The sequence below is a fragment of the Cupressus sempervirens genome, chromosome 11 (genome assembly GCF_028749045.1).
Source record: "Cupressus sempervirens isolate cs-2001-9-10 chromosome 11, ASM2874904v1, whole genome shotgun sequence".
Lineage (NCBI taxonomy): Eukaryota > Viridiplantae > Streptophyta > Pinopsida > Cupressales > Cupressaceae > Cupressus > Cupressus sempervirens.
This window is the reverse complement of record NC_143128.1, coordinates 731,114,453-731,129,427: the sequence shown is the minus strand read 5'-3', so window position 1 is coordinate 731,129,427 and position 14,975 is coordinate 731,114,453.

Genomic DNA, 14,975 nt, shown 5'->3' with positions numbered 1-14,975 from the left:
CAAAGAGAGGTGATCTTCCCCAAAATCACAATGAAAAGGTATGACAGATACAAAAAGATTTTAAAAATTAATGAAAAATATTAGACTTCCACCAAAGTACAGCCTATAATGTGGAGATGACATTTGGAAATTAATACACTTCCTCGGCCCCCCACTAAAATTTGACAAGTGTCTACACTTTAAAAATGTTGGTATAGGAATGAGAAATTGGCTTAAGACTTATATGATACATATAATGCAGTATTAAATATAAATATCAAAACCTATATACTAAAAATGAATAAAGAGTAAAGAAATTGTTATACCTAAAAATTTGAGAGTATACATCTGCATGCAGATTGATGAGGTGGCAAAGTTTGATGATCACAAAAAAGGTGTTGACGGTATAGTTTATTGAAAAAAAATCAAAATAGAATTTGTAGGTGACATGGAGTGTGGGTGGATGGTAGATAGAGAAATGAGATGGGTTGATATTAAAATAGAGAAAAGTGAATGAAAGAATTGATCGCATATTAAATGAGGTTTTATTATGAGGGTTTCATGAAAGTTTGTCATGGAATGATTGTAGGAAGAAGGTTTTCACCCTCTGCTGTAGGAACTATGTTCATAGGAGTTGGTGAACTAATTTTTTGGAACTACTATAGGAACTCATCTTTGGTCTATGGTTTATGATAGAGGCGCAACCTATGGCCATTTACAAGTAACTTGAACTCGATAGGATCAATTGTTGTCAGTCACACTGCTCCATTGTTGAATACATATTGAATTCCATAAGGCCCTAACCATCGAGTCTACAACTTCCCTAGATTCTCTTTGAAGTGAGAATTGTATAGGAGAGCCCAATCTCCTACTTTGAATTATTTATTATGGATATGTACATCATGTCATTTCTTTCGCTATTGTTGAATAATTTATGTTCTTTCCAAAGTTGTCTTTCTTATTTCATCCACTAAGTTCAAGTGGAGAAGTCACTCTTCTTGTGCTGCAAGAAGTTTGATGTTCAATTCCAAAGCAATGCGCAATGTTTTATGCTCAAATTCAATAGGAAACATTGCTACTTTACCATAGACAAGTTCAAATGGAGTGAATCCAGTTGTTGTCTTCCATGTGGTCTTGTATGCCCAAACAACTTTAGTTAATCTGTTGGTCCAATCCTTCTTGTGTATGTGCACTATCTTAGTCAGAATGGCTTCAATTTCTCTATTAGTGACCTCTACTTGCACATTTTCTTGAGGGTGATAAGGACTAGATTTACAGTGCCTTATATTGTATTCTTTCATAACCTCAATGATCAAGTTTGATGTGAATTAGGCTCCTTGATCTGTAATAAGTTCTCTAGGGACTACATAATGGGTGAAATTTTATTCATATAGGAATTTGGCTACTTTCTCATCTCTCCCATGTTTCATTTCTCAAACTTTGACCCATTTGGTTACATAATCCGTACATACTAAGATGTAGGATTTGCCACTTGATGGTGGGTTAGTTGGACCTATGAAGTCCATACCCCATTTGTCAATAGGTGTTACTACACTCTATGGATTGAGTGGAATCTCATCAGTTTTGGTTGGTTGGCCCATCCTCTAGCATTTATCACAGTTTTTTGTATAAGTTATCACAGTTGTTTGTATAAGTTACTACATCCTTATGTAAGATTGGCCAATAATATCTAGTTGTAAGTACTTTCAATGCTATTCTTTTTCCTACAAATTGGCCTCCACATGGTTCATCATGACAAGCATGTAGTATATCATATGTCTCATCTTCCCTAACACATCTCCTTATGACCTAATTTGGTCCAATATAGAAGAGATTGTTATCTATTCAGGAATACTAAAAACTTTTCTCTGCTAACTTCCTCGTTTCTTTGTGAGAGAAGTGTGGGGCCATTCTAGTTGTAGCAAGATAATTTGCTATGTTTGCATACCATGGTGTATGAGTTTCTATATGGAACAAGTGCTCATCTAGAAAGGTATACTCAATTGGAGTTGGATCTTCATCAGTAATGTTCAATCTAAACAAATAATTTGCAACTATGTTGGATTTGCCTAGCTTATTAATAATGGTAATATCAAACTCTGATAACAACAAGATCCATCTTGCCAATCTACCATTTATAGCTAGTTTGTTCATTAAGTACCTTATAGCTGAGTGATTAGTATGAACAAAAATAGGATATCCAGTTACATAATGTCTAAATTTGTTCAGTGCATAGACTACAGCTAGAAGTTCTTTTTCAGTTACTGTGTAATTCAGTTTAGGTCCATGAAAGCTTTTACTAATATAGTAGATGGTGTTTTCAAGATTAGCAGGCTTTTGTCCTAATACAGCTCCTAAGGCATAGTCTAATGCATCTATATGGATATGAAATGGAATTGACCAATCTAGTCCCTTTAAAACTAGTGTTGAGGTGAGGAGTTTATTAAGCTATAGGAAGGCTTCATTACATTCAGGTGTCCAAATGAATTCAACTTCCTTAGTCAATAGTATTTACAAAGGACTAGCTATTTTACTAAAATCTTTTATGAAACACCTATAATATCCAACATGACCTAAAAAAGATCTTACATCTTTTTATTTTTCAGTTATGGGCAGTGTTAGAATTATCTCTATCTTAGTTGGATCCACTTGTATTTTTGCAGCTAATATAAAATGACAAAGCACCACTCCTTTCTGCATGAGCATGAAACATTTCTCATTATTGAGGGATAGATTATGTTCTCTGCACCAGAGAAGAACCTTTTCAAGATTCATCAAGGCTTCTTTAAAGGTGACTCCAAATGTTGTCAAATCATCCATATATATTTCCATGCAATCATGTAATATATCAGCAAAGATGTTGATCATGGCTCATTGAAATGTTGCAGGGGTGCTACATAGGCCAAATAGTAAGACAGAATATGCAAAAGTACCTCATGGGCATGTAAATGTGGTTTTATCTTGATCTTTAGGAGCTATACTTATATGATTATAACCACTGTACCCATCTAGAAAAGAAAAATACTTCTTACCAACTAGAGTATCCAAAACTTGATCAATGAATGGTAAAGGAAAGTGATCCTTTTTGGTTGCTTTACTCAATTCTTTGTAATATACACAAATTTTCCATTTCCCTCCCTTTTTAGGGACCATGACCAAAGGTGAGACCCATATACTATCAAATATAGGGTATATAGAACTAGCATCAAGTAACTTTTGTAGTTTAGTTTTAACTATTTCTTTGAGGGTTGGATTAATCCTTCTCTGGGGTTGACAAAGTGGTAGGCACCCTTCATTGATGTATATTCTATGGGTGCATAATGTAGGACTTAACACTTTCATATCTCCATAGTCTCATGCAAAAAGCCTTTTCATGTTTTTGAAGAAGCTCTATTAATTGTTTCATTTGTGTGGAAGGCAATTTGGGATATTGACATGGAGATTATGACCTTTTGACAACTCAATAGTAGTTGTAAGATCAATTATAGCAACTTCAGAGATTGGACTTGCATCTAGTTCATATGGTAAGAGCTAATGGATAATGTTTGGCTCCTTGAGCAAAAAACAACTCTCATTACACTCCTCATATGTAGTTAATTCTAAAACAAAACTGTCATATACATCTTTTTCTACCACACAAGTGTTATTAAGAATACTCTAAATTACAAAATCCTCTTCTTGCAACTTCAGAAAAGACTATCTATGTAACATCATAAGCTATCCTATAGAGTTTAACTATTCTTCTCCATTCCCTAAATCTAGTGATACAGATGTACTTAAATCTAGTGATACATATGTACTTAAATCTAGTTGTGGTTGTAATGGAGCATATAGATCAAATTTCTTTGTTTCATGTCCATTAGATATGGTCATACTTCCTAACTTACAACTTATATTTGCATTAGCTATAGCTAACCATGGTCATTCTAAAATGATAGGGTGACCAAATAAATTGACTTTTGGAGACATAATCATAAAATCTGCAGGGTACTCTAAAGAGTCTAGGGTTACTACTATGTCTTCTATCATCCCATTAGAAGTGACAGTAGAACTATTTGCAAGTTTCATAATTTTTGGGGTAGCCCTCAATCCTTCTGTATTCAACTTTTTCATAGTATCCTTAGTCATGATATTTATAGCAACACCAAAATCTATTAAAGCATTTTTAACAGACTGTCCATTTATAATCACATTCACAACTAGACTTCTTGGATCATAATATTTAGGAATGATTAATTTTCCTAACATGATGTTAGAAAATTGTCCTACAACATGGACTATAGTTGGATCCTTTTTCTTCCTCTTAGGCTTTTTCAAACAGGCTTCTCTGATGGCTTTTCCATAAAAAGGAACATCTTTAATAGCTTGGAATAAAGGTATTTGGACATGTATGTTCTTTAACTGATCAATGATGTCAAAGGATTGTTCCTCTATTTGTGCAAGTTTACTTTGTATGAGCTTTTTTAGAAAAGGAGGTTCAACTGTGTTGTTCGAGTTTGAGCTGAGCTAGTTACATTGGTTGGGTCAACCACTTGTGGCTAAGAAGTTGTGGGTTCTGATCCTACAAGATTATCTAGTATTTTAGTTATGAGAGGTAGTTTAGGCACTGGTAGAGTTGTACCAGATCTCAAATGTATATCTACAACATTTAGAGCATAAGTAGGATATTGCTGAGCATCAGCAGAATACATAGGTTGTTGTGGCTACTAGCTATTTGGATTTGGTTGAGGTTGTGTAGGTAACTGAGTTTTCTTTTGAGGTACATAACTTGTAGGTGGGGGCATTAATGTAGGTTTTTGGATTGGAGGTGGTAGTTGTGGATTACCAGTATTTTGGTTAGACCATTTTTGAGGTCCTCTCCATTGGTTTATAGAATACCAATTCCCTTGGGGTCGTTGCCATTGGTTTTGTTGGTTCTGCCATTGATTATTTTGTTGGGTTGGCTACAAAAGTTGGGAATATTGGAGCCATTGAGGTTGTTGTGAATTATTTTTCCAAGCATTATTCCAATTAGGTTGACTATATTGTGGAGGACCTTGGGTACTACGATTTTGCCATTGATTACCATATAGATTTGAATTTTGTAAAGGGTCTTGAGGCATACCTTGGTATTGGGCCCATGGTTTGCGTTGAACAATGAAGAATACTTTCTCATCCTCCCTATCTATCTTGATGTACTTAGTTGGAAGATGTTGGTTCTCCAGGCTAGCGACCAATTTACATTGGCAATCTTTCTTTTACTTCTAGCAATGTGGGCAGTACTCAACTAATTGCACCTCAACTTCTGCATGCTTCTTCTTTTTAGTCATTGTGTCAAGATGTGTAGTGACATCATTTATGATAGCTTGCTTAAAATCTAAGAGCAAATATATCTTGAGCTTTGAAATACCCTGACTGATTCCTTTAGTAGCCATAGTCTGGTGTCATTTTCCTTTCTTCATAGTTGACCTTGAGTAATTAAGATAGATTTTCTTGAGGTCATCCCAAGAAGATTGATATACATAACCAGCAGCCATCAGGTCTAGTGCTTCTAGACAATTATCATTCACCCCTCTCAAGAAGACTAGCTTTTGTGAATCCTCAGCCAATACATGCTAAGGGTTCTTCTGCAATATATAGAAGAAATGTAAAACATAGTCTTCCAATGTTTCATCCTCATTTTGTGATATTCTAAAGATATCATCTTCTTTAGAATCATTTGATTTGCAATACACTTTGTATTTGTTAAGAAAAAGAGTTTGCATTTCATCCCAAGTACCTATTGCATTGGCTCTTAAGCCCATGAACCATTGTAAAGTTGATTCTTTCAGTGTCATTGGAAACAAATTGAGCTTATGGGAATCAGTGTTGTAGTCAAAGCTATGACAGAGTATGTCAAACTCAAACAAGAAAGTATCAAGATCTTCAATTGGAAGGCCATAAACTTTGGAAGAGCATTTGGAGGTATATTTTTGAGATTATCATTGGTTGCGAGGCTTGGGAGAGGAAATTGAAAAGTAGGTTGTGCCATTACTAGAGGTATTTGATTATGGGGTTGCTACTGAAAAGGAGCATTGGGTACTGGATTGTTAACAACTAGTGGATTTGGAGTAGCACTATCAAGGAAATTAGCCAAAATTTCAGCAAAAGGTTGAAGACCACTTGTGTCTAAAGGTTCTGCTCTTGAGAATGATACTATAGGAAAAATAGGGCTTGCATACTCAAAAGGCAACTCAGCTTCTTCTTTGATTTCTTCATTCAAATTCATAAACTCTTGTGGAAGAAATCTCCCATATTCATCTCGATGTCTTCTTCTTTGATGCATGCAATTGAATTGGTGACTTGTTAGTCAAGCCCACAATTTTGTGGTTTCTAGCTAACAAACTAATCTGAAAATAAAGGACTCATGAAGGTTCCTAGTTTGACACCATCCCTGGCAACGGTGCCAAAAATGGACGGTTCCATAATAGATCAATATAATCACACCATTATTTCTCCCTCAAGGGTACTATGTTCATTTTTGAGAACTATCTATTCCATCATGAAAAATACACTTGAATTGTCAACCTAGGGATGTAGGACTTGAAATGGGTTAGCACGATTTGTGCACTAAGTTCTTTAAAGAGTCTCAACACCTATGTTGCAGGAAAGTAAAATGCATGAAATAGATCTATACTACTGATACAGAACAATAAACACACTTAGACTAACAAAAAATAACTGTAAAAACTTTGGAAAAGGAATTCTAAACTAGTTAACAATTCAAACATCCATTATGATCATTTTTCACAAGTTCTATAGGAACTTTCATAGTAACAATGTTGTAGGACTAATACAGTAAATCTATCTTAAAATAGGCAATTGCAAGAAATGAATCTACTCTACCTAAATCTATTCCACCTCCCAAGTGGGCCCCCTTGGTTGGCTTCAACTAACTAAGAACTCAATAGGTATTCCAAATTCACTTTCTCATTAGAATTCTTTGTTGATTACATGACCTTCAGGATGATCCCCTCATTAATTCACCTCTCAAGAATTCTCATTAGTATTGTTTTATTAAGTTTTTTTTCTCCTTCAGGATGATCCCCTCTTCATTATATATAGAGGATTGGATACTTATTACAAGCATAACATAAAAGCTATGAACAAAAATCACTAGAAAAGAAGCTGAAATGTCAACCATGACATAAAACATTGATTAATCAATAGAATAACAGCTCGTAGGAAATATAGCAAGTCGGGTCTTCCTGTTTTTTCTAGAACAATTACTCTCCTTGCAGACATGGCTTATCATTTAGAACTAATCTATGCTTCTTTTCCCATGAATGATCTTCATTACTTCCTCCTTTAATATGGTAATCACCACTCTTGGCACCACTTCTCCATTTCCTAAAAATTAGAAACATTCAAAACATATGCACAACAACATTTCTACTCCTATTCAAATATTAGAACATAGCTTAGAATATTTGTATGAAATAATGCACATTATGTATAATATTAAACAAGGTATGTCATATCCACTATCCATAAGTTTAATAGGTTCCAACATACCTGACATAAGTTGACAAGATATGTAAAACAAATGTGTTGGAAATTTCTTTCACAAGGCTCAAAGAGTAAGTTCAAACTATATAAAAAATATATCAAATGTGAGACATTAATATGCTTCATCAATGATGAAAGAGTTGATAATTGTTGGTATTCAATGGGTACTTGAATGAATTATACTGTGACAATATAATGTTGGTTTGATTCTTTTGCAATCATATAATGTTGTGATGAAATTCATAAGTGGTTGATCAATGAAAGAAGAAATAAATTATTAACTGAACTGCTATGGTTGTCACTGAATGCCTACCAAAGAAGAGTTAAAGTTTAGTGTTAACCAAGTAATTGTAGTGTTAACCATGTGACTTATTACCCAAGTGAAGTTGTAGTGTTCACTGAGCCTGAACATGAAGAGAAAGTTAAGAAAATATTAATCTAAGGCCACCTTTTCATAGAAATTACGATTGTTTGAGAAGCTCAAAGGATAAAATCAAAGTTAGTTATGAGATCTACAACTGGAGAAATATAATGAAGATCTGATGGAGGAGACTTAACATAATGGAGATGAGAACAAAGTTCAAGGTGTAACTAATTTTTGAGTGACTAAATTCATTGAATATGAGATCTATGATTGTGATTAAGTTGCAAAATATGGAAGATTTTGGAAGGCAGAAGTTACCTATTTAAGGAGAAGAATGAGATTGTTTTTGGTTGCTGATATTGTTGGTTGATCTTTGTTTGATGTTGATTGAAGCGGAAGAAGAAGACAAAAGGTGAACCTATCAAAAAAAACAAAATTGCATAGATCAAGCAAGAGGAAGTGCTAAGTGATAGTGTGAGTGAGTGAATCAACTAGTAAGATATCAAAAGGAAGAGACACAACGAAGTAGAGATTTGAACAAGAAAAGGTAGTGTTAAACATAGCATATCACTTGACTATTAATTTTTTACCATTGTAAAAAATAAAATCTCTTAACCAAGTAGACCTAACAAGTCCTTGAAATCCTATATGGTAGCATCAACTAGTGATGTTTGTAAGTCCTTTAGAGTGGACCACTCTTTGGTAATGACAAGGACTGATAAGGTATAAATGATATTTGGTTAAAATTCTCTAACTAGGTAACACTAAAAATGTGCAAGTAACCTTTAACAAGGTTGGCTCCTAATAGAGCTTACTTTGAGAGAGTAAAATATTTAGGTTGTCGGTTCCCACATGGTTTTCCCCTTTATATAGTTTCCACATTAAATATATGTGTCAAATGTGGAAATTCTTATGTGTTGCAAAGTTTATTTCATGTTATTTATTTGATGTTGCAACTCTAAGATAATTAATTACTCTAATTCTTAGTATAAGTAAGAATAGTGAGATAATAGTTTGGTGATAATTGATTATAAGTTTGATTTGAGAAGCTAAATGTGGTTATCGAGTTATTGATATGAAACTTGATAAAGTTTGAATTGGTACCAAATTGTTTAAAAGGCATAGCTAGATATAATTGATTCAACACCCCCCCGCCCCCCCCCTAGTTATCTAATAGTTTCTACAAGGGTTGACTCAAGTGAACCCTTTTTCCCCAACATTGTCTTAATTTCTTGTGTAGGTAATATATGGTGTAGTTGCAAAAATGGCTATGGGCAATTCTAACAAAGGGTTATAAGGGATAAAAGTTCTTTCAAATTTTGTTGGCTCTAAGATGCCTCTAAGGGTCTCATACAAGTTCACTCTCCTCATACCCTCTAGATTGCCTTGTATCTACCATTTCAAATTGAAATTTAGATAGCAAGTCATTTGATCTAGATTTCTAGGTATGGTATCAAAATTAGGTTTACAACTTCTACTAGTTGTCTATATACCCCTCTTTTTCATTCTTTCCCTATACTCTTTATTGTCATTTCCACCTTCTCATTTGCATAGTCATTTTTCAACCACATAATGAATGAATATTTTCATCATCTTAGAAATTGAGCCTTATAGAACCTAGTGGATCAACTAGTCTTCCAATGCACTGATAACATTTAGGTACGATTGTGATATTATTATTGGGATTTAAGTTTGTAATTTTTGAGTCAAACTCATTGACCCATATATCATGAGTAGTGATTCAACATGAATCAATATCTTTTGAGAATAAATGGAACGCTTAGCACTCATTGGATCTAGGTGATGCTCACAAAGGTGAAGTTGTGAAGCTTCCCAAGAGGTCACCCATCCTAGTAATACTCCAACTTGAGCGCGCTTAACTACGAAGTTTCCTCCATGATTAAAACCACTATGCTTGAAACCTCATTTGTAAAACCTTCACCAAGTGTTGTGACTTATGAACTATCCATTATAAATCCCATTAAGACCATCAACTGATAAGTAGGAGATAATTTTCACATCAATTCAAATTGTTATATTGCTAACAATATTTAATTGTGTAGTTTTTGACTCAAACTCATCGAACCATATTTCATGAGTAGTTATTTGACATGAATCCATCTCTCATGAGAACAAATGGAACACTTAGTACTCATTGGACCTAGGCGATGCTCATAGAGGTGAAGCACCACGACTTCTCAAGCAGTTACCCATCCTAGTACTACTCCAACTTGAGCACACTTAACTATAGAGTTTTCTCCATGGTTAAACCTACTCTTATTGCATGCTCATTAGAAAAACCTTGCCAAGTGTTGTGCTTTATGAGCCATTCATTAGAAATACCCTTAAGCTCATCAATTGATAAGTAGGAGATAATTTACATACCAAGCCAAGCTATGATATTGCTATCAGGATTTAACTATGTACTTTTAAAGTCAAACTCATTGTCCTATATTTCATGAGTAGTGATTCAACATGAATCCATCTCTCATGAGAATAAATAGAAAACTTAGCACTCATTAGATCTAGGTGATTCTCATAGAGGTGAAGCATTGTGACTTCCTAGGAGGTCAATTTGGGTCAATGAGTTTGACTTAAAAACTACACAATTAAATCCTAATAGCAACATCACAATTTGACTTGTGGAAGCTATCTCCTACTTATCTATTGATGAGATTAAGGGGCTTTCTAATGACTGGTTCATAAGGCACAACACTTGGTGAAGGTTTTGCAAATGGGGTTGCAAGTAGAGTGAGTTTAACCATGGAGGAAACTCCATAGTTAAGCGTGCTCAAGTTGGAGTAGTACTGGGATGGGTGACCTCCCAGAAGCCCCAATGCTTCACTTCTGTGAGCATCACCTAGATCCAATGGGTGCTACGTATTTCTTTTATTCTTATGAGAGTTTTAGAAAGTAAAGTCCACCAAGATAATTGAGTGGGGGGGGGGGTGGTTGTGAATCAATTATCTGATCAATACAACTTTTAATAACTTTATTAATTCTCAAGCATGTGATCAATATAAACAAACAACAACCATAAGAAGATACATATATACAATAATACCATATATGTTAATTAGGGAAACCCTTGATTAGAGGGAAAACCTTGGTGGAGATGGTACCAACAAAATGGTGTACTAATATTTAAGTTCTTTGTAAGAGGATGGACTCTATTAGGAGCAAATGAAATACATTCAATACATATTAGTCCCTGTTAGGAGACTTTTAATCCCTCAGAGGAGATCCCAACCCTGTTAGGAGTTGTAGAAGGCAAAAGGACCCATTGTTCAAATATCTTTAGGACCATCAAACTCACTGTCCAATTGGCCTTTGTATTATTCCTTTCAGAATAATAGAAAATACAACTCATCTCAGCAACTCATACTCTTGCTCTATCTTCTTATTGTACCTTTTTTGTACCAAACACTTCTTAGATCTCAACACCAAATCCATAAGCTCACATCACAATAATCCCTTAGATCACTTACTCACATTATACTTCACATCCACATACACAAATCCATTGATACTTCATACAATCAATGAAACAATCCTTTCTTTATACCAAGTCCTCAAAACAATTCATCGAGTTAGCCTTCTGACTTTTCCAATTATAATTAAAATAGGACTTCATTAAGATAAAACAACACATGCTTCATAACATATTTTCATAATCATGTACATAAAAATGTCGGCTTAGAGTCTTTAAAAATCTTTCACATGTGCAACCTCAGACTTTGTGCACTCGTTGATGCCATCATCAGGATGTCTCCTACCTATGTCTAACTTCACTCATTTAGATTATATTCCTATTAGGAGATATAATCCAATTACCAAAAACCACTTCTCAGGAACACTGTTTGCAAATTGTCTTCTGCAAATTGTGAATAACTACTACTAGTCTTTGACTTTCCACATGCACTCTTAGCCACGTCATTAGGACACTATGTGCAACATGTCCTCAATTGTACTTAACCTCATCTTCCATCTTCAAACCATATAGTCTGAAACAATGTTAGCTACTTTGCCAATCTTCTTAGTATGTTGACATCAATGACAAAAATAGTCATGAATACAATACACAGTCATGCTAAGGATATCCTCAATGCTCCAACAATGCTAGGATACTCCCCCATAGGAATATTATTAGCATTCATGACAAAAATCTCCCCCTTTGGCATGGATGGAAACATAGATGAAAAATATCTAAGGTCCATGAATACCAAATCCAACTTTGTTGTTGTTGCTGCTACTCTTATCTTTTCAAATCCTCTTTGTCAATCAAATCAGAATCTCTTAGGAACAACTCTTCATCAATGTTGTTGGTCCCCCATTGATATTCTTCCATCAATATTTTCTCCATCTCATAAACAACTCTCCCCCATTCATGGGAGATACTTCTCTCCCCATTCTTAGGAGATATTTTTCATGCATTGTCTCCCCCGTTGACATCAATGACAAAGACATCATTATGTCAATATGCTATTCAATATCTTCAATCAGCTCAAGTGTCCAAAGACACTATGCAATACTAGCTACCAAGAGTCCTTCATGTATCTTCTCAACTACATATATCCCCCCATTCATGCTAACAATTGGCCCCCCTCTTTTTTTCACATGAACTTGAATCTCATTATGCAAATCATTGTTAGTTTTATAAAACAATTTAGTATTTTCTTTGTTAAAGCCTTAGGATTAGTTTCTTCATCAAAACTGTAATCATCAATAATAGTTACTAAAGTTATCTCTTCTATTACTTCCTCTTCCTCAACCAATCCAAGTTCATCATCTTCATCATCAATGTCATTCAAGAATTCTTCTAATATTGCATAAAACTTCTCATCATAAAAAAAACAATCCTTAGGCATTCTTGATTTGTAAGGCTTTCTAGTCTTCTTTACTCTCTTAGGACATTTGGATGAAAAATGACCAAATTCTTGACATGTCCAACAAACAAAAATTTTCATACCTTCATCTCACTTCTCATCTTCCTTTTTCCAACTATCATAGTTAGCTCCATCAAACTTAGGACATTCTTTTCTAGAATGACCCATCATTGACCTCCTTAAGTTGTTAAGCTTTTCCTTGAAGGACTTGATGGTTTGATACCAATTGTTAGAAAGAAAAGCCCACCAAGATAACTGACAGGGGCATGGGGGTTGGGGGGCAATGAATAAGTTATCTAATCAATATAAATATAATTAACTTTATTAATTGTCAAACATGTGATCAATATAAACAACTATAAGAAGATACACATACACAGTAACATTAGATATGTTAACTAGGGAAACCCTTGATCAGAGGGAAAACCCTAGTGGGGATGGTGCTCACAAAATTATGTACTAATATATAAGTTCCTTGTAAGAGAATGAATTCTATTAGGAGCCAATGAAACACATTCAATACATATTAGTCCTTGTTAGTAGACTTCGAATCTTTGTGAGGAGATTCCAACCCTGTTAGGAGTTGTAGAAGGTAGAAGGACCCACTATCCAAACAACTTTAGGGGCAAGACCACAGAACTCACCGTCCAACTAGCCTTTATATTATTTCTTTTAGAATAATAAAAAATACAAATGATCTTAACAACTCATACTCTTGCCCTGTCTTCTTACTGTGCCTTTTCCACACCAAACACTTTTTAGATCTCAATACTAGATCCACAAACTCACATCACAATAATCCCTTACATTGCTTGCTTACATTATACTTTGCATCCATGTACACAAATCCACTTGATACTTCATATAATCAAGGAAGTAATCCTTTATACAAAGTCCTCAAAACAATTCATTAGTTAGCCTTGAGGCATTCCCAATTATAATTACAATAGGACATCATTAAGATGAAACAATACATTCTTCATTACATCTTTTCATAATTACATAACATTGTCGGCTCATAGTCTTTACAAATCTTTCACACGTGTGACCTCAGACTTCACACACTCATTGACGCCATCGTCAACATGTCTTCTACCTCTATCTAACTTCACTCATTCAGATTATATCCATGTTAGGAGATATAATCCAATTACTAGAAACCACTTCTCATGAAGTCTGTTTGTAAACTATATAATCCAATTACTAGAAACCACTTCTCATGAAGTCTGTTTGTAAACTATCTTTTGTAAATTGCTAATAAATGCTACTAGTCTTCGACTTTCTACATGCACTCTTAGCCACATCATTAGGATAGTTTGTGCAACATGTTCTCAATTGCACTTGACCTCATCTTCAATCTTCGAACCATACAATCTTAAACATTGTCTACTACTTTGCTAATCTTCTTAGTATGTTGACATCAATGACAAACATACTTATGAATGCAACACCCAGTCATGCTAACAATCTCCCCAATGCTCCATCAATGCTAGGATACTACTTCATAGGAATATCATCAACATTCATGCTAACAAAAATATGGATTCATGTTGAATCACTACTTATGAACTATGGGTCAATGATTTTGACTAAAAAACTACACAGTTAAATCCTAATAGCAATATCACAATTTGACTTGATGTGGAAACTATCTCCTTATCAATTGATGACCTTAAGGGGCTTTCTAATGAATGGTTCATAAGGCACAAAACTTGGTGAAGGTTTTGCAAATGGGGTTGCAGGTAGGTTTAACCATAGAGGAAACTTCATAGTTAAGCATGTTCAAGCTCTCTCCCCTACTATAACTATTCTAGTAGTAAGCCACCAACATCTCCTCAATTAAATATAGGGGGCAAGGGGAGCTATGGCCCCTAACTATTAAAGGGCTTTCCCCCACTATTCTAAAGGGTGGGTTGGTTGGGTGTGTTAGGATTAACCACAGACAAAAATATCAATTACATACAAATATAAACAATATTATGAAATAATAAATCACACAGAAAAGAACACAAGACACCAAGATTTAATGTGGTTCATCCAAGCCCTGGGCTATGTCCACCAAACAACAAATCCAATATTACGATTCAGTGATTACAACCTGATTACAATCCATAATCCCTTACAACTCAATATAGCCGTAAAAAGCAATTTTCACATCACACATTATAAAAGATACCTAACTCTAAGCCCTTTTATACAAGTATTTTTGCCACTTTAGG